The sequence below is a fragment of the Centrocercus urophasianus genome, unplaced genomic scaffold, assembly GCF_019232065.1.
Source record: "Centrocercus urophasianus isolate 14NV4802_14NV808 unplaced genomic scaffold, USGS_Curo_1.0 seq_11, whole genome shotgun sequence".
NCBI classification, from domain to species: Eukaryota; Metazoa; Chordata; class Aves; order Galliformes; family Phasianidae; genus Centrocercus; species Centrocercus urophasianus.
Window position 1 is genome coordinate 85,190,633 of NW_024884253.1, and position 21,331 is coordinate 85,211,963.

Genomic DNA, 21,331 nt, shown 5'->3' on the forward strand with positions numbered 1-21,331 from the left:
TCTGCTGGGACAAACATTACCCACATCATCCTTGTAAAACACCTCCTCTGATCTCCCAGTGAGCAAGTTGAAGTTTTGCTCTGGTGTGAGCCTACAGACAACACCTGCACACCCTACAGTAGTTCTGTCATGCTCCTTTGCATGGCTCACGACCTTCATGCGGATGTTTCCCCCTCAGCAGCTGTCAATGACATCCAAGAAAGCCTCCAGGAAGGCCTCCAAGAAAGCCTCTAGGAAGGCCTCCAAGAAGGCCTGCAGGGCTGTGTTTAAGAGATACCTTCAATGGTTGCACCATGAGTTGGCCAAGCTCAGCTCTGCCTTGAGTTGTCCACCCCTGAGAGGTGACCAGAGGTGACAGGTCCTTTAGAGGTGCCTCCTCCTCCCTTACACAGAGGACACCCCAAGTGTCTGCTCCCATTCCCCGTGTTCCAGCAGTGCTGCAGTCAATTGTGGCCACCGTGTGGAGACACACTGAGCCTCGCAGGTGCCTTGCATGCAAGCTCAAGGCAGCAAGTCTGTACTGTGATTTTCAGCAATAATATTCTTTCTTGTCATTCTTTTTCCTAAACTGAGCTTTTGCAGCTTTGCAATTAGAGCAGCTGTGCTTTAAAGTTAAGTGGGAATGATGGAACTGTTGCTGGCTATCAGAGGATACAGCGTGGTGTTTACACCTGCCCAAAAATGTGCCTGGCTTTTATCAAAAAGGGAAAACTGCCAGAACCACGGCTTCTCAAACTGAGGCTGTGGGAAGTTTACCCAGGAGAGTAGTAGTGAGGCCTCCAGGCAGGAGAATCCCTAGTTTTTCTTACGGTTGAAATTGGCTGGTTTCTTTTTCCTTAGGACTATCATGTATTACAGAAACAATAATTTGTTCCTGATTCTGAGCTCCTGTTAGCATGAGTAGGTAGAATCCTGCCTTACCAAGAGCTTTGTCAGTGTCGAAATATCAAACTTGGAGAAAGCCTGAAGGATTGGTCAGTTAGCGAATGATTAAATTTTCTCTCTTGGCTAATGAACTGAATTCAAGGCCAGCTGAGTGGCTGTGCCTACAGTGGCCTGTGCTGCTGCCTGTCGCTGGAGATCCTGCTGCATGCTGCCCTGGAAGTGGCAGCAGCTGGTGGGAAGCTGTTCTGGGAGCACTGGCTTTCACTGTGGCAGTGTGTCTGAGCGTCTCGCTGCTTGGCTGAGCCTGCAGGTGGGCTCCTGGAACAAGGCTGTGTGGGGCAACCTGTGATGGTGCCCAGGGGAAGTGCTAAATACGGGGGGAGGTACATCAGGATTTGGGGCTTGCTCAGCTGAATGTCTTTTGGGAACAGTTTGTTTTTAATGATACCTTTTCCCATTTTGAGAGTGTTTGCCTAGTCTTCCTGGGAGCGTTGCCTTAATTGTAAAGGTAGAAATGCTTCAAGGCACAGCAGGACCCGAGGAGGGAAGGACAGCAGATGCGATGTTGCTGTGGTAGCCCACCATCATCTCGTGTCTCCCCAGTGTGTGTTCTGAGGTGCTCAGCTGCCAGGAACTTCTGGTAAGGGCATGGGATAGCTGTGGAAAAATGTGGAAGCCTATGGGATCAATAAAAAGTAAGTAAAAGGGAGAGTGTTGTGTGTGCCACTGCAGGAATTCTGGCTTTTTTTGACTGTGGGGTGGTTTACTGGGCACCTGCCCTGATGGCTGCTGATGAAATCCCCCTGGGTCATAGGGAGAAAAGAAAGAATTCTCCAGTCCCTGAGCTGTCTGGGCTCATTGACAGGGCTTTAAGCTAGGTTTGAAGGGGGAAAAGGATGATAGCGAGCCTGCTGACTACAAGGTGTGGGGTAGTATAGCCAAGTCAGAGGGACAGGATGCTAGTGGAGGCCCTCAGCCTGCTGCATCTTATGGGGAATATACTAGGTAGCAAGCTGTCAGGACTCATCTCCAGGGCTTTAAACTAGATTTGGTGGGTAAAGGGGATGTGCTGCTGAGGAATAGAGAAGAGCCAGGGAACTCTCTTGCTTCAGGAAGCAGTGAGGGAAAACCTCAAATTTGTCCCAGACATTTTTGGGAGGGCTCCTCCAAGGAGGCAGTGCAGCCCAGCTGATGTGCCTCTATACTGATACACACAGCAAGGGAAGTAAGTAGGAGGGGATGGAAACTGTGGTGCAATTGGAAAAGTATGACCTTATTGCTATCACAGAAATGCACTGGGATGACTCACATAACTGGAATACCATTACTGAGGGCTATGAGCTCTTTAGAAGGGATAAGCAAGGTAGGAGGGGTTGAGGTGTTGCCCTCTTATGTGAAGAAGTGGATAGACTGTGAAGAGCTCTCTGAGAAAGTCATGAACAGGTTGAGAGCTTGTGGTTTAAAATTAGGGGCCAGACCAATACAGCACACGTGGTGGTCAGCGTCTACCACAGGTCATCTGATAAAGGGAAGCCTGTTAAGGCTTTCTTGCTATAGCTACAAGAGGCATCATGTTTACAGGCTGTCATCCTGGTGGGGGGCAATTTCAACCACGTGGACATTTGCTGGGAAAACAGCATGGTGATGTGCAAGCAATCCAGGGGACTCCTGGAGTCCATTGACAATAACTTTCTAGTTCAGTTACAGGATAGACCCACAAGAAATGAAGTGTTGCTGGACCTGGTGCTCACCAACATGGAAGAGACCATAGAAGAGGTTAAGATCAGAGGCAGCCTGGGCTGGAGCAGCCACACTCTGGTCATGTTCATGATCTAAAGGAATGTGGGCCTAGCAAAGACTGGAATCAGGACCCTAAAATTCAGGAGAGCAAACTTCAGGCTGTCTGAAGTATTGTTGGATGAGATCCCCTGGGAAACCGTCCCTAGGGACAGAGGGGAGAGGAGATTTCCATCCCTCAGAATAAGAAAGCAGGCAGAGAAAGCAGGAAACCGGCATGACTGAGCAAGAACCTGCTGTTCAGGCTGAGGGGAAAAAAGGAAAGGCATAAGCAGTGGAAGGGGGGGTGGGTGGCCTCGGAAGAACATAGGGATGCTGTCCAGATGTGCAGGAATGGGGTCAGGAAAGCCAAGGTGCAGATGGAATTGAACTTGGCAAGGGATGTGAAAAACAACAAAAAGGATTTTTGTAGATGCACTTGGCAAAAGAGTCTGGCAAATGAGGGCATACCTCTGAAAAGAGGGAGCTGGCCTCCTCAGCAGAGATGGCTGAGGTACTTAATGAGTTACTTGCCTCAGTGTTCATGGATAGTTAGACTTCACACATTTCTTGTGTCCTGGAAATTTTAAGCAGGGGTCAGGGGAGCAAAATCACTCCCAGTGTAAGAGCAGAGCAAGTCCAAGACCACCTCATGAGGCTGACTGTGTACACTGGGACCCAGTGACGCATCCCAGGGCTCTGAAGGAATTGGCTGATGTGATTGCCAAGTATCTATTTTAAAAATCGTGGCTGTCTGGCAAAGTTCCTGATAACCAGAACAGGGGAAACCTCAACTTCCATATTCAAGAAGGGGAGAAAGGAAGGCCTGGGGAACTACAGACCGGTGAGCCTCAAGTCTGTGCCTGGGAAGATCATGGAGTGGATCCTCCTGGAAGTGATCTTAAGGCACATGTGGAATGAGGTGGTGATCTAAGACAGCCATCATAGCTTCAGCAAGGACAGACTGTGCCTGACCAATCTGGTAGCCTTCTATGATAGAGTGACAGCATCAGTGGACAAATGAAGGGCAATTGATGTAATCTACCTGGACTTGTGCAAGGCCTTTGACGTAATACCACACCACATCCTTATCTCTAAATTGGAGAGAGATGGATTTGAAGTCTTGGCTATTAGGTGGATAAAGAATTGGTTGGATTGGTTGGAAGGTAGTACAATATGACAATAGACAATAACACCAGTGTTATTGTCAATGTTTTTATGTCCAGGTGGAGGCCAGTCATGAGTGTTGTCCCCCAGGGGTCCATCTTGGGACCAGTGCTCTTCAACACCTTTATCAGTGACATAGACAGTGGGATCAAGTGTACCCTCGGCAAGTTGGCTGATGACACCAGGCTGAGTGGTGCAGTTGACAACAGAATGGACAGATGCCATCCAGAGGGACCTGGACACATTCAAAAAGTGGGCACAGAAGAACCTAATGAGGTTTAACAGGGCTGAGTGCATAGTGCTGCACTTGGATTAAGGCAAACCCAGATATGAGTACAGACTGGGAGAAGAACTCACTGACAGCAGCTCTGAGGAGAAGGACTTGGGGTTCCTGATGGACGATAAGCTGGACGTGAGCCAGCAGTGTGCTCCTGCAGCCTCGAAGGCCAACTGTGTCCTGGGCTGCATCAAAAAAGGGGGAGCGAGAGGGAGAGTGTGATTGTACCCCTCTACTCTGCCCTTGTGAGGCACCATTAGGAGCACTGTGTTCAAGCCCGGGACCCTTACCACAGAAGGTTGGAGGGGCCACAGAGATCATCAAAGGGCTAAAGCACCTCTCCTCTGCAGAAAGGTTGAGCTTGTTTAGCTTGGAGAAGGCACTGGGGAGACCTTATTGTGGCCTTCCAGTACTTGAAGAGAACTCACAAAGAGGAGGAGGACTGACTTTTTACATGGTTTGGTAGTGACAAGACAAGGGCGAATGATTTTAAATCATTAAGAGGAGAGAATTAGATTAGGTGAAATTCTTTTCTCAGAGGGTGATCACCAACATCATTTATGACAAATTTAAATTACAGAATCATAGAATCACAGATCTGAAGGGGCTGGAAAGGACCTCCAGAAATCATCAAGTCCAGCCCACCTGCAAAGCAGTCCCCAATAATAGGCATTACAATTTTGCATTGCTTAGTTAGCCTTTCCAATGGATCATCATTTAACCTTTGCCTCTTGTTTGCAAAGTATGGGAACTGTTAAACTCACTGCAATTTTCATATTTTAGACTGTTCTAAGTTGTTTTGTTTAAATACACCATTCTCCTTGGATTCTACTTTAGTTACTGCATACAAGATGAAAACAATCTGACAGCCAATCATATCATGTTTTGCAGGGGTAAAATAGGTGCTTTGGAAATCTGCCTTGCCTTATTTGTTTCATCTAAATTCCTACCTAATCAAACCTTCTCTATGCAACTAAATAGCAGCATTTAAAACCCATTTGGATCATGTAAATATAAGTTGATATGGCAAGCAGCTGAGTACTTGTGAGGCACTGGAACACATTACCCAGAGAAGCTGTGGATGCCCCATCCCTGGAGGTGCTCAGGGTCAGGTTGGATGGGGCCCTGAGCACCTGATCTGGTGGCTGGCAGTTCTGCCCATGGCAAGGGGGGTTGGAACGAGATGATCTTTAAGTTCTCCTTCAACATAAGCTATTCTATGACTCTGTGTGTGTAAAGAATGGGGTAATTCATCAAGAAATAAGCTTGTGTCTGCTGATTAAAAGCAAGATCCTAATTCTAAATGTCTGGTGGCCCACGATCCTCACAGTCCTTTTCGTCACTCTTTCTAAATGAGGCCTAGGTTTGGGCAGCCTCAGGCCTGGTCTATGGCCATGCTTCATGTTCACATGCTTCCAAGGGTGACCAGCGTGCAGTGGGACAGACCTGTGGGCTGGTAACTGCAGGAGACGAGCTCTGCATGGTGGTGGGCTCTGAGACTGGGCACCACCTCCTCCCTTCAGCAGCTGATGCCACCCAAGGCAGTGGGCAGGTGATGCCCGTCCCTTCCCATGCACTGTATGTCTTCTCTTGGTCGCACGCTGGTGTCTTTTGGACACGTCTGATGTATGGCCAGGCCCAGCCTTATGGTCTAAAGAGAATGCTGATGGTGGCTTTGCCATCTCTGTGTCCTGAGATCCCACCTCACCTCCTTTGGGAAGGCAACTGTCTGAGGCTCAGGGATTTGTATGGGTTTGTATCTGTGTTTTTCATTAAGCTGATATCACATGGGAAGTGTTGGTGCCAGGGGCGGTCAGAGCTACTTAGCTTTGGCACTGAGGTATTATTATAAAACCCATTATTCACAAACTATCATTATGCAATCACAGATAATGACTGTTATATAAATGATACTGTATTATCTATCTGTTTATTTATGTGCTCATTATGACCTAAAAGCACCTGAGATCATAGAATCTTAGGGGTTGGAAAGAACCTCTGGAGACCATCAAGTCCAGCCCCTCTGCTTAAGCAGGTTCCCTGCAGAAGGTCGTACAGGAAAGTGCCCAGACAGGATGACCGGTTTCTTCCCAGAAATGATTACTTTTCAGCATGTGCCAAACTAAAATGCAGAGCAGCCATCCATGGCGTAGAGGAGTGAAGTGATGGTGAGGTGCTGGGCTGCAGGGGGCATGGCTTTGCCTGGGGAAGACGAGGGCTGCCATTTTGTTAAGAAGCTCTGGGGCCAGGGCTCAGTGGTGCTCAGTCAGGGGTCTTCTTGTGCAGGGATCTCAGTGCTGGTGCAAAGATACTCTTATAGCATGTGGAGTGCATAAAAAAAACCAACGTCAGAGATTTGACTTGTACTTCTAATGAATCTGCTAGCCTGTCTCAAGCCCCATCAGTGTCAGTGCAAGTGGTTCTCCATCACTTTTGCTTCCCAGAAGCGATGAAATCATCTGACTTGCTGTGTAATGAGAGATATTTGGCTGCTGGCTTGGCTCACTGCTCTGCTTCTACAGGAAGGATTCCATGGGTGGAAAGACAGAGCAGGAACCAGGAATTAAAGAGCAGATTATGGTAATTGTCTGATTCATAAAAGAAAAAAAAAAAAAGAAAATAAAGTGTGGAATAGTATCCAGCTGATTTCACAAAGTGCTGTGGCTGTTTTTGCTTGAATGTTGCCCAGTCTCTACTGGGACAGAGTTGTGTGGGCTCACTGCCTCTGCTCATGGGCCTGGAGGAATTTCTGGATTTTGGAGGAGGATGTTTGTGCCTCACATTAGGGTCTGGCAGACCATGTTCACCACAGCATTGCCCCCTGGTTGTCACCACATGGGACAGGCGTGAGACAGGCACAACACCCCTACAGGTGTGCCTCTTGTTCCCCACTGCCACAGGCAGCCTCCAAGGACTGTGCCAGGTGAGCCTCTCCCTCCTGCCCTGTGGATCCAGCACAAGGGTTGGGTGAAGAGCTCTGCTCCGATACCTTGGATGTCAGTATCCAATCTTTTCTCCCTTCTTCAGCATCTTCAAGGGGATTTTAGAGCCTATGTCAAGGTAGGTGCATCTTCCCTAAGCTGACCTTCTAGAGAGGGGTTCTGGTTGCTGAACACCTTCTGATAAGTCAGGTTTGTAGACTCCCGGCTTGGGCATCACTTGTGATTTCTAGATGGATTGTGGGAAGCCCTCCCAGTTTGCATCCTCCTCTCCCAAAAACCTCTCATACATGGTTTGGGAGGAGGGTGATGCTGAGCCACCAGCTGGAGCTAATTCCCTCCCCAGAAAGTAGGACTCTTGTCCTCGGTGACGGGATGCCCTGTATCTCGCAGTCATTCACCTCCGGAAACCATCAGCAGTGAGTGTGCAGGACCTGCCAGAGGACTGAGGCACGCAGGGCAGGGCAGTGCAGCCGTGGCAGCAAAGCAGCTGCTTACATTCTCCAGATGCCTTACCTCCTGACGTGTTCAAAAATGGCTGAGGTTGCTGGGGTGATGCAATGTCGCATGAGCTGAAATAAAAAGGCTTTCGCCATAGATTGCTGGTGTGTGAAGTTCTGTGGGAGCAAAGCAGGGGTCGTTCTTTTTCACTGAAGTTTAAGGAAGTCTCTGAAATATTTCAGGCATCGCTGCATGGGCGCTTTCACTATTACTTGCAGAAACAGAACCTTTACAAGTTTGGAAATAACCTCGCTGTCCTTTGTGCACCCAGGGGCTTTGTGGGGACTTTCCTTGGCTCCTTTCCCCTTCTCTTCAGGCACAGCCCAGGGTGAGGGGCAGGCTGGGAGAACTGCCATATGCCTTCCATGCAGGGCAGAGGATTTCAGCCAAGAACCATGCTAAACCAAAGCCTCACCTGTGTCCTGTAGATGGAGGAGCAGCCATTGTGATGAGGGCTGGGGGCTGACATTCCTGCAGATGCTGAGCAGAACTGATGGAGGCAAACAGCACTTTCAGGAAAGTATTACCAATTTATCTCCGACAAGACATCAAAAATTGAAGTTATACCTTTCTTTCTGAAAGTGTGGATAACTTTCCTGTTAATGTGAGCTATGAAGGGTCTGGAAATGCTGATGACTTTCTCCTACAGCCGCATGGCTGCCATTGGATGGAGCTGGACAGCTTGGTGTGGGGGAAAGCTGCTCGTTACCAGAACATCAGTATGGCGGTGCTGGAGCAGGTGGATTAAATGTTATAAAGAGTTCAGATGGGTGAAATCATGGACCTGAAAGAAATGAAGTGCCCTGAACAAATAAATCTGATAATATCAGATAAGGAGTATAAACAGCAGGCCAGCTGGGGCTGAAGGAACAAGAAACATCACCAGGGCATGTTTTGAAGGAGAGTCTTTACCAGAGAGAAAGCAACCGTAACGAGGAAGAAGAAACACATGTAGACTGCATGATGAGAGGACTGCCCACTTCCATTTAAATAAGTAATTTTTTTCCCCTCATCTGCTCCCATAAATGCAATGATTAAAAGGAGCTGGAAGTTTGAACAAAGGAGGGAGAAGGGAGCTGGGGGCAGCCTGACATGGCTGTGCAGCTTTACAGCACGAAGTATGGCTGGATGATGTCTGAATGTTTTAGCCTCTCCTGCTGTTGGTCAGGGATTTGGGAAGTGGGCTTTACAGTTATGAGACTGTAGAAAATAGCATTTGTGTATTTCTGTTCACTTTCTGTGGCCGAGTGCAGTAAGGATATGAGATCAGTGCTAGCAGGTTTCAGGCCCTGTGCAGTTATATGAGCCAAGGCTGGTGAGGAAAAAGGATGATCAGCTTTTCTGGAGCTGAGACCAGCTCTCTGCCTGTTGGGAGGTGACAGCAATGTGGTGGGATGGGCCTGATAGAGCACCTGGAGCTTGTTGTGGAGAACACAGCTTTTCAGGTGTTGTTAAGCAGTGCTGGCAGAGCTTTGGAGATGTGGGAGAGCTCTCATAGAGATGGCTTGGAGATAAAAGGGATCGAGGACGCAGAGCATCCTGAGATTTGGAAATGGATAGGATGGTGTATAGTGGTAAGCTTGGATGGCAGTGGTTTACACTGTAAGAAATATCCTACTGTCATGTAGCACCAAAACAGACTGATGTTAGAAAGGCAGGATCTGGGTCTGCTGATGGCACATGTAAACGCAGTAAAACGGGGGCAAGCGATTTCAGCCTCCCGACTCCAGACAAATGAGGTTGTTCTGCAGTGGTTTAAAGCAGAAGCATTCAGGGCTTCCTCAAGCTGTCAATGAAACTATATTAGATACCTTCACAGACTGCAGGAGGGTGCAGAGCTTGTACTGGAGCTGTGCTTGGCCATAAGTTGGGTGCAGGCTGCCAGAAGAGAGGTTTGTATTTTGTTATGGTTAAGTCTATCAATAAGTGGTAGAGTACATGATGATTATTTTTTCTAATGTCCTGGCTCTGGAGTATGCAGTCACATATGATATCTTCATTTAGGGGGAAAAAAGAAGGTATCTTCGGCCCTTGACGTGCAGCAGTGCAATTTGACTCAAGAAGATCAAGAACCATAAAGGTGAGGAAATACTTCTAAAAATCTCAGGAGTGCAAAGCCAGTCTCGTTGCCCAGGGAGGCCTGACTCTGAGCCACCTGCATGTATAGAGTAAGCACCACTGCTCTGTGCACGGCACCTCACGTGTTCTTCCTTCTGCATGCACGTATTTTGTCCTCCCTCTTCTAAGCACTGACAAAATTCTTTGCCTCTCCTTCCCTATCACTTTCATTATTTTCATTACCAGGCCGTGTGTCATCCAAATCCCTACTCATTTACACAGCCTCCTGCCTTTCTCCTTCCCCACGACTGCTCTGTGCATGCAAGGTGTAACCCTGTGCCACACCTGTGCGTGTTCCTGCTCTCTTCTTGCGTGGCCTCTCTGCCCTAGCTCTTGTAGGCACACAGAAATGATAGGGAGGAGGTAGGCAGCTTGAAGAAATGAATAAAGAGAATTGGTGTTTTATATTTTATGGCATGAATAGAAGGACCGTGTTGCTGTAAGGCAAGGGTTCACCTCCATCTTGTCCTGCCATGATTGCTTAAAGGCAAAGCATAAGTAGAGAGTGACAGGAAAGAAGGAATTGGTGCCATTCAAAGGACCTGGACAAGCTTGAAAAGTGGGACCATGGGAATCTAATGAAGCTCAACGAGGAACGAAGACAAGCATTGCACTTGGGTCAAGGCAAACCCGGATAGGAGTATAGCCTGGGAGAAGTACTCACTGACAGCAGCTCTGCAGGGAAGGACTTGAGGTTCCTGATGGCCAAAAAGCTGGACACGAGCCAGCAGCGTGCTCTTGCAGCTCAGAAGGCTGCATCAAAAGAGGTGGGGGCAGCAAGGAGAGAGAGGTGATCGTCCCCCTCTACTCAGCTCTTGTGAGGCCCCATCTGGAGTACTGCATCCAGGCCTGGGGCCCCCAGCACAAGAAATACAGAAAGCTGTTGGAGCGAGTCCAGAGAAGGGCCACAGAGATTGATCAAAGGGCTGAAACACCTCTGTTATAAAGAAAGGCTGAGCAAGCTGGGCTTGTTCAGCCTGTAGAAGGGAAGGCTCTGAGAACTTTAAGACTTTTTACAAACAAGAGAGAGATCAATTTTGTTTAAAAAAAAAATCTGCTAATGTTAGGAGGGGGGGGAGTGGTTTAAACAGTAACGAGAAGAGATTTAGATCAGATGTTAGAAGGATTTTTTTATTCGGGACTGTAAGGCACTGGAATAAATTGTTTGGAGAAGCTGTGGATGCCCCATCCTTGGAGGCATTCAAGGTCAGGTTGGATGGGGCCCTGGGCAGCATGTGGGTGGCAGCCCTGCCCACTGCAGGGGGTTGGAACTGGGTGATCTTTAAGGTCGGTTCCAACCCAAGCCATTCTATGATACTAAGACAGATGATGATGTATCCCAGTATAACTGCCTTGGCTTCACTCAGGGAGAGCTTGAGAGCCCCAGATTATCTCTCCAGGTAGCCAATATGTTGTCATTAGTTTGAGTGGCTTGTGAAGGGTGCAAGATTTGGTGTGGGCAGCACAGCTTGTGCAGAGAACAGGGCTGGGGAAAGCAAACCTTTGAGCAGCCTAATTGCACCTCACACTTGTGCTACAAAGTATTGTTCAGCCTGTTGCCATACATTTTAAACACCCTAGTCCTTGTTGCTATTTCTGCATCAAATACATCAGCAACAGTGGGATACGTGGGAGGGCTTGCTGTGCTGCAGTCATCCTCCTGGGAAGCGATCTGTCATGGGATATTGCATGGGGAAATGCTGCATAATGCATGGCCTGTTGGGTGACAAAAGGCATCCGTGGCCTGTAAGCAAATACTGAAAACAGAATGAAATGAAAGGAACTGTCTGTCTGCCTGCGTGTTCTACTTTGGCATTCCACCATCCAGCAGTCGTTCAGGTAGGCACTCCTCTCCATGTTCAGGTGAAGATGGAGCTTGACAGCTGGTTATAAAAATAAGTAAGTAAACAAACAAAGGCTGGTAGAAGAAATAGAAGCCTCTGAACTGATGGAGATACGAGTGCATGAGGGAAGCCCCCCTGAAAGGCTGCCTGTGATTAGTGCTGGGAGAGAGCAGTCTAAGTGGAGTGGAAGAGACTGAGGCAGTGGTTTGTGGCTGGGGATGAGGGGAGGCTGAAGGCCTTGGGAAGGGTCTGGGCTGAGTAGGCAGCAAAGCTCTGGTTGGTAACTGTGGCAAGTTTGCAGAGTGCACAGGCCAGAGCACTCTGCCATCTTACACTGAAAGTGCGTGGCCCTGCTGTTCTACTTGCAGCTGAGAAAACCAACTGCTAAAGAAACCACAGGCTGATGGTGCAAAGATGATCCAAGAAGGTATTTCCTGCAGGAGAAACTGATTTGAGGTGGGCTGGAAGCTCTTCCAGCAGGATCCTTCCCAGCACCTGGGTTTGTGCCTTCCCCTTCTAGGAACACAAGAAAGGACAGTGAACTTCAAGGCTCTCAGGTTGGAAGTGGCCGTCAGGCTTTGAAGTGTGGGTTCTTGCTGCCATCTAGTGAGTCGAGGAGGTAACTAAAAATGTCAAAATGACGGAGTGTCAACAGAGCTGCTAAATTCGCAGCAGTGGGAAAATAATCCTGAAATATCGTCGCCTTTGTGTTCTTTGTCTCCTGCAAAACATCCGTGGGAAGCTTTGGCACTCTAAGGAAAATTTCAATGGGTAATTAGTCGTGAAGCATATTTGTCATTTGAATGAGGTTGTTCCCAAATTAGAGACAAAATGAGAGCTGTTTTTCCCTCTGTAGCAGTGCTGCTCCAGGTCAGAGTGGGCTTGCTTCACCTCTGCTGCTTTCCTCTACAGGTGTCCTTGCAGTGTCCATACAAACATGGTGAGAAGCATATGATAAAAACAGTAAGGCTGTTATCCCTGGAAAGGGATAAAAAAGGTCTTTTTATTCTGAAACTTTCAGGTCCTTGAAGCTGAGCTAATAACAATGGAGTATGACCCATAGGATTATTTTTCTTCTCTGTGTGCGTATGTAGAGAAGACCTAACAGTGAAATTAAATGGGGCATGATCAACTGTGTGTGTGTCTGTTATTGTCATCAGAGACTTCATGGCCCTTCTGACTCTAGGAATCTTACAGGGTCGTAGTTACTCTTAGGTTCTCAACCTGTACTCTTTTGACACTTTCAGGTAGAAGTTGGTGAGGATTTTCTGCAGAAAAACATATGGATTGTGATTAGGCCAAGAGTTCACTGTAATACTGGCTAGTCTGTTTACGACCTCTGAAATAACAACACAGAGAATGTTTTTACCTTAAAAACAAGTTTGGGAAAGTTTCCTGGAGCTTCTTCACTTGTGCTGCAGCCATGACCCGTTCTTCCCTGAGCATGTTGTAGGTATGCAGATGTTTTTCTATCTCTGTAAATATCCTCAGCAGGAACAAACACCTTTGCATCCTGCTAGCTCCATCAAGCTTCTTCCCTCTGCCTCTGAACTGCCTGTGAGAGCAGTGATGGAAGTGGGGTATCACAAAATAATGACTCTTGCTCCCCCTCTCTCTGAACCTTCCTCCAGCCTGAAGCTTCCCAGGGAACACTGCGAAAAGGGCTATTGCTGCTGAGAGCAGGAGGCCTAGAAATACTGCAGGTATCCCATTAGCATTACTTCAGCCTTCCTTGCTCCCTGGCACCTCAGGGAACTGTGATGCCAGTGGTGATAAATCATGTTAGCTGCTCGTGTCCTTGGGGGCGGCTGCCGTAATTACTTGGAGTGACCCCTGCTTTTAGCCGTCATAAAAACCTTGCCATAATCCCAGCAGAGCTTAAATCCTTGATAGGATGTAAACTGCTGGCATCAAGGGCAGTGTGTGTAGCCAAACAGGAATACAGTGCTCAAACAACTGCCCTCCAACCTGTGCTTTTTTAAAAAAAAACAAGGTTAATAATCTCTTGTTAAAAGGAGAACAAAGGTGCAGTGGTCTTAAAAAGGTGGTGGCTGTCTGTACATCCATCTGTAGTCCTTTGAAGACCGGGAAACAGCAATCATGGTCCTCTGATTGGAAACTGTAGGCCTGCTCCACACTGGTAACTGTGTGGGATAGAGGGGAGCTGATGCTCTGTGTGGACGGGATGGAGCGATGACTTTGTGACGGACAACCTAATGAGAATGTGGTGATGTAATTCTTCTCTCTGAAGGTCAGTCTGTCTTTGCCATAAGATTGCAGCCTTTTTAAACACTGGGGAGGTGCAAAATCAGTGGGAGGCAAAGTCAAGAAGCTACTGGAACTTTGCAGACCACTCTCAGATGGTAAGAAGACACACAGCAAGGAGAGCCATCAGTATGTGCTCAGGGACGTGACCTAGCGGAGGGTTGTTAGGTAGTGTGATTAGGTCATGGTTGGATTTGATGACCTTTATGGCCTTTTCCAATCTGAGCAATTCTATGATTCTGTGATTAGTGGGCTCACTCCAACAAACAGTGCACATCCACAGAGTTGAATGGCTTTCCCACCCTGCAACAACCGTCCAGCTAGGGAACATGATAGATTCTCCACCCCTGGAGTGGAGATAGATGCCTAAAATCATGGTGTAACTAAGCCATGAGTAGTTGGAGTTAGAGCATAGCAAGAGCACCAGTATCTGCTTCAGGCTTACTAGCCAATGGTTCACAACTCTCAGATGTAGATGATATTAAATCTCAGTTTTTGCAATACCTTCCTCAAGCAAAACATTCAGATGTTTTACATTTCCAAAGAAGATTTATGTTACCTCTTACCTTTCCTTAAGATAGGGGCTAGGAAGCAGATCCTAGCAGAGGTCCTTGCCTTTAATCTCCATTGATGTGTCCGAGAATATCAGATTGATCAACTGGTTTCAAAGATTTCCCAAAAAGAATCAAAAGCTGATTCCAGTGAAGTCATGTCTGAGGCAGAGGAAGGCTGGAAGGAAGGAATAAAAAAAAGAATGATTCTTCTCGTGTGAACTTTCACTCACAGCTTTTCATTCTGCTAAGAACCAAACATGACAAACATGCAGATTGGCTTCCTAGCCAGCTGTGTCAGGGCCAAAGCAGGGACTTTGAAACTCCATGTAAAACCAATCCAAAACATCTCAGAAAACTCTTTGCTTCACTTGTGTGACAAGCAGAAGACTCTGTGTATCCTTCAGTGTTTGGGAATGTTCATTTAAGTACACAGGTAAACTACAGTCCACTGAAATTGCTTGAATTAAATGGATAGTTAAAAAACAAAAACAAAAACAAAACCTGGCTTTGTCTTGAAAAGATGCCAGAAGATAAGCTGGATGAGAAAACTAAGCTAGATTGCTGAAGGGAACACCTCTATGTATAAATCCTAAAGCCCCAGGCTATATGTTGGATGCTAAGAAAAGAAAAATCACAAGCTTAAAGTTTCTGTCAGTCGCCTCTTATCAGTCATTCAGGTTGGAACTCCTCAAGCAGAGAGTTTGATTCAAAAGCATATAATATTTTTGTGTTGTGCTCAGCACCCAGGGTTTAACTGAGGGCAGCCTTCCCTGGAGTTGGAAATAGGCTCTGACCTTTAGAGGTGGATACATATGAAAATAGACTCAATCGTTTTGGCATTGTAATAGATTCACTCCTTGCTGGAGTGTTTGTGTGGCACAAAAGACAGCCACCAGCATCTGCAAATGCTTGTGTGCAGTGGCTGGGTTGTGGTGGGTACCTGTGGGTGCAGCCCTGGCCAAACAGTGCTGCATGGTGCACATGTGTGCTGGGACTGGGTGTAGAACCTGGTTGGCATTTCTTCTTTTGGCCGCGGTGCCATTCAGGTGTGCTCTGAGCACAAAGGTTGGAAAAGGCAGAGCTAACCCAAATTGTTGTGGGTTTGGGCTGCAACAGGGATTTGGTTCAAATTCATCAGAGTGGGAGTATCAGCTTATTGTGGGTTATCTTTGTCCTACCTGAAATGGCTTTTTCAGAGTTTATTATCTGATACCTGTGGGATCTACCCGAGCAGGCAGATCAGGATCAGTCGATCAAAAAATGTCTGTAGAAAATGTTCATATTCCAAGGCTCCTCCTCTAAATTTTGCAGTTTAAACTTTGAAGCCTGTTCTCACTGAAATCTTATTTTATTTATTTATATTGTAGTTAATGTTGCATGTATTCAGATTAAATATATAAATATTCATTGTCAATTAAGTTTACCTTTTTAATTTATTACGGAGATGCTTGAGAAATACTGCTTTCATCTGCATCTTGATTCCCAACAAAGCTTTCTGGTGTGAAAGTATTCTGAGTCCCATCACGCTTTTGATTGATGCACAGCTGAATGAGGGTCTCATGCATCTTGTGTCATCTCACTGTCACAACAGAGATCGCTGCTGTGCTGGCCTCTGCTGGTTGGAATAAAACCTCCTCTGTGAAACCAGACTTCCCTTGCTCTCCCTTCTGGACGAATACACCTCCTTCCATTTCCTTGCCAGCACTTGGTGTGCTGAAGGTGACAAACATAGGTCATTGCACCCTTGGCTCATTCTACTGAGTGACCTAGTGGCCTTGGCTGCCCTGACAGCAGTGGGTATCTAATCTCTGTGTTCATCCACAACCATGTCCTCAGGACAACATGAGTCTCCCCCTAACCCTCCCTGACTGATGTGCTGATGTTGCTTTCTTCAGCTGAAGATGCCTACAGTGTAGACACCTGTGCTTCATCATGCTAATCCCATCCCTGTTGATTTACCTGTTCTTCCCCTCAGTAAAGTAGTGTTGAAGGACATCTGTTCCTTTTCTTCAGTGTGAACACCAGGTTTTCTTAGACAAAAAATTTTTCATTCTCAAAAAGTCCTTTTCTTTCTTCTGTTTCCTCTCCTCTGAATAAACTGGCATTATTTAACATCGTTTCTCAAAGCAATCCCTTCTCGACCTCTGATCGTTCATGTGGTGTCTTGCTAAATACTTTCCTGTTAGTCCTCATCTTCCTTGCAGTGTGGTGCCCAAAACTGGAGGCAGCACTCCAGCTCAGGCTTTACTCACGCTGAACAGAGGCAACAGATCTTCTCCTCAAAAACCACATGGAAACTTCAGTAAATCCATGTTTTGGGTTTTTTTTTTGTTTAGTTTTGTTTTGTTTTTGCATTAAATCGTGACTGCTCCCCCTATTCTGCCAATTGGTGAGGATGCAGAATGGCAAATCCTGTGAGTGGTGTTTATGTGTGCAATTACTGTATGTGCTGCAACAGTGCACAGGAACCTGCCCAGCCTCCCCACTGCCATTCCCCTTTACCAGAGCACCCCTTCCCATCTGTGCCTCTGCTTGAAGCCTGACTCAGCCTGGGCCCAGCTCCCCTGAGGAGGTATTTGTCTGTCTGCCCCTTTGTGATCGTTCATGGAGGTTTTTGAACTGACAGCAGTGATCTCATTACTAACAGAGTATTTTCTGGGATTTGAGCTTCTGAGAATAATTTCTTGACTTCTCAAGGGCTCCATAGCAAGGCACTTGTTTGACGTGGGCTAGACTAAATTTTGGAGGACATACATAGGATTATTGATTAACTTGCTGTTATGCAGAGATAAATTGTTGTATCACATACACGTTTCCTGGTATTTTAACTCACTACCGACAGAACTGAGAATTTCTAAAGGAAGCCGGGGTCTGGTTTTACCTCAACTTGGCACATGTGTCCTCTATTGAGTGGAGGGTAACAGAAGCCTCAGGGAGAGGCATCTTGGTATGCAAACACCTGAGCATCACTTCCATGCATGTCTGTTCATATTCTGTACTACCCAAGCACAGGGCTCACAGTACTGAAAATCTCTGAGCAGTGTCTACTTGCAGATTTGATTCCGCACAGGAGGAATAAATGGAGATAAACCAGAAGTAGAAGGTAATTTGAGTGAAAGCAACCATGAAACAACAGAATCACTGTTCTGAGAAAATTAAGGAATGAAAGAAGCAGAAAAAGGGTAATGAACTTCAAAAAGCAGACATCAACAAGCCTGGGAAACAAGTAAATGTGTGTCTTCTGGGAAGATAATCCGAAAGATAAATGAACTGTCAGTTACTGAAACTGCCATGAACAAAAGAGGAATGGTAAGCTATCCTGATGTGAAAGAATGAGGAACCCGAGCAGGAGATCAGAATCCAACTGCAACAGGAGCCAAAACCCTGTAATCAAAGGGAATTATGTGATAGGTAGAAGCAGGGACTCAGAACTGACAGTGACTGTAAGAAAGCAGCACAGGCACGCTGCGGTGCAAGCAGAAAAAAAATTAACGTACAAAACCAATTAGAAAGAAATTGAAAATGTCACTTTTCTATAAATACGTGGAGGAAAACAAACATCTTTAACTTAATGAAAAGAAATGCACGCAGCAGATGAGGCACAAGGGCTGAGAAATTCAGCATTCGACGCAGAGATCCTAGAGGTCTGAAGATAAAGCAGGATGATTGCTGTCTTAAATAAATAAATATCGGAGGAAGTATAGCTTGGAAATGTTTTACCACACTGCCTGACTTCAAGAACTGCAGAGATACCCAACAAGTTAATGTCCTCCTTGTAATGCAAAACAGGATTTTAAATGTTATTAAAAACCAGCATGACTTTGTCACAAGCAAATCATGCTGAACAGGTCTAATTCTCTTCCTTTATGGGACAGTCATACAAATGGATAAAGAGAAAGCTGTGAGTGTGGCACATCTTGGCCTGAACAATGCTCTGGAGACTCTCATGTAAGCAGTTGGCCAAGTGTGGTCCAGATGGAACAACTGCTTCTCAAGTCTGTACCTATCTCCATTCAGAATGGAGTGGTTTGTGTTTCTGTGCCACGCTACTGGAGCCTTACTGCACTTCTTCAGATGTTTCTTCTCAATCTGTATACCTAGTAATGTCCTTAATTCACTGATGCATCAAAAAATTGTATTCCTATATAGAAAGATATGACCTTTAATGCATAATGTGGGGCTAGCTCTGCTCTGGACTCAGGCTGCTGTCATTAAAAAAAAAGAGCATTTTTCATTCCAAAAGAGCATTTCACTCTGGTAGCACACAAGAGAAGTATTTCTCTTTATTTGACAGTGCCAAGTCTTCTTTGGTGTAAATAGGGCAGTACTGGAGACCACTGTTTAAGATGCACAGAGGCAAAGGAGAGCAATACAGCAGGGCTCAGAAGCTGAAGTATTGTTCAGAAAACATGATCCAAGAGATGGAGGTCCCTTCAGCATGGAACCACTGGGGGAACGGTAGCGCTGATGGATTTTCTGTGCATGGAATTTTCACAAAATGCAAGGAATGCTGGTGTCCATGTGCTCTGAGACAGAACAGGAAGAAACTCATTGCAGCAGTGGCAGGGAAGACTCAGAATTGAGCTTGTGTCCCCTGTCCACCTCAGAGCAGCTGTAGTTTCTGTCCCTGGTGAGGTTTTGCACTCCTGGTGTTCACACCAGAAAGGCACAGCCACTGCAGCAGCTCAGGGAGTGACGTAGCATTGCCACAGAGCCAAGTCAGGAAAGCACATGATGTGGATCAGATGTAAAAACTTGGATGCTGTTGTGTATAATGGCTCCTGCCACAACTGTGGTCAGCTTTATGTCTCTTATCACTGGGCTTTTTTGAGGAATGAAAGCATACTTCCTCAATCTCACGCAGGAAGGATCTCATTATTCCTCATTAATTAGGTCTTCAGTCACTAATCTGTTATGTACCTTTCCAGCCACTGTTTACAGAGAAGTGTTGTAGGATCTAATTGATGGAGGATAATTAGCTCCTCCCTAATTAGAGTGAAGTGTGCTTCTTTTCACTCTGTGGATGATCGCTTATGAATGAAAGGCCACAAATGGAAAGCTCAAGATGTGCAATGTGTCAGGAACTAATTTGCTTAAACTATATCTGAAAGCTTACTTAATTAATACCCAAATAGTAGGCTTATGTGTGAGCGTGTGCAACTGACTTCTGTCGTAGGCAGGCAAGTGGTTGTTGCAGACTTCAGCGTTAGCATCGTAATCTGTCTCTGGAGGCTGCACAGCGACCGTGAGCAGCAGGTTTGTGAGCATCAGCCAAAATGATACGTGCAACGTTTGGGAAGGAAACCAATCTGGAAGTTCTGTCCGCAGCTTCATAACTCCACAAAATTTTCTCAAGAATGATAGAGAATGTGTTTGTGACCTGCTGTGGACAAGGGTTTAGCACATTTTGGGATATCTGTGCCTAGCCTCTGAAATTTGGAGGGTGGTATCTTGTTGCCAGAGAACAGGAATTCACTGGGAACCAAACGCTTATATACAAACCAAAATTACAGAATCACAGAACCACAGAACGGCCAGGGTTGGAAAGGACCTCAAGGATCACGAATCTCCAACCCCCTGCCACAGGCAGGGCCACCAACCTCCCCATTTAATACCAGACCAGGCTGCCCAGGGCCCCATCCAACCTGGCCTTGAACACCTCCAGGGACGGGGCATCCACAGCCTCTCTGGGCAGCTGTTCCAGCACCATGCCACTCTCATAGTAAAGAATTTCCCTCTGACATCCAACCTAAATCTTCCCTCCTTCAACTCAAACCATTTCCCCTTGTCCTGCTGTTATCCACCCTTTCAAAGAGTTGACAGCTATTTTCAAAGAAGGGTCTCCACAATACCTTCAGATTGTTCTTTCTATAACATACTAATAATTGCTTATTGACATAATTGGTCTCAGTTACAACACTACTAATACTCTGCGAAATAAGATTGCTTCTGCATCTGGCTGGCTGTCTTCTCCTGGCTGCAAAAAGAAACAAAAAGACCGCAGGGTCTATGAGCCACTTTGTGGGTGGATATCTGCTGTGAAACACAGACATTGGGTCTTGGAATTCCAAGACAAACCCACAGCCAAACCTTCTACAGGTTGCTCACTGCTAACTTCGATGTGTTAAGGCATCAAAAAACTTGTATGAGTGGACGTGGAATTCATAGAATTAAAAATGATGTGGATTCATTACACAGCCTGTATGTAACAGCTTCAGCCTTGTAAGCAGATAGGCTTTTATCTGGATGAAACTAGTGCTGGCTGTTTGACCACAAGTCTACCAGGCTGATGAGAGTGCCAGGAAGCAAATAGATTTGACTGTATTTCTTTGGATGAGATATGTCTCTCTTTGTAGTGCAAAGGTACAGCAAGGAAATATCAGAGGAGAATAAGTAAGCCTACTCTCCTGGATGTGAAGAAAATCGTGAAATTGTGACCCTTCAAGATTCGAAACCCCAGAAAATAAAACCACAATTCTCAAACTCTTGTTTTCTCCCCAAGATCTTGTGAGGTTTAAATCAATTTAATGATTTAGGAAGTTGTTCTCCTCCAGTGTTTACTAAAATGCTAAGGGAGAGGGAGATAATACTGAGAAAGGGGAGAGGACACCAGCAAGGTTAGCATTACCTGTGAATTTCTAATGTTCCCTGAGAGTAGAGAATTGCTTAGTGGCGGTGGCAGCATTCCCTGGAAGCCTAATGCTGTTAATCAGTGAAGAAAGATTTCACTGTTTCATTACTTGCTGTAGCTGAAACTCAAGGAAATTACTTGAGTCTCATTATCAGATAAAGTTAAGATGCCAGTATGAAAGAAAACTTTTTCACACTCAGGTCGAGAGTAATTTATTTTCCCTAGCTTGGATTTTAAAAATAGAGAGCCAGCACAGGAGAATACAATAGAACTGCACAAAGTCTGGATACCGCAGATCTGCTTTGATACAACAACAGTTTCCAGCCTGTCTTTTATCTTTATAACTCCTCCTGCGTATGGTGGGAAGAGATTAG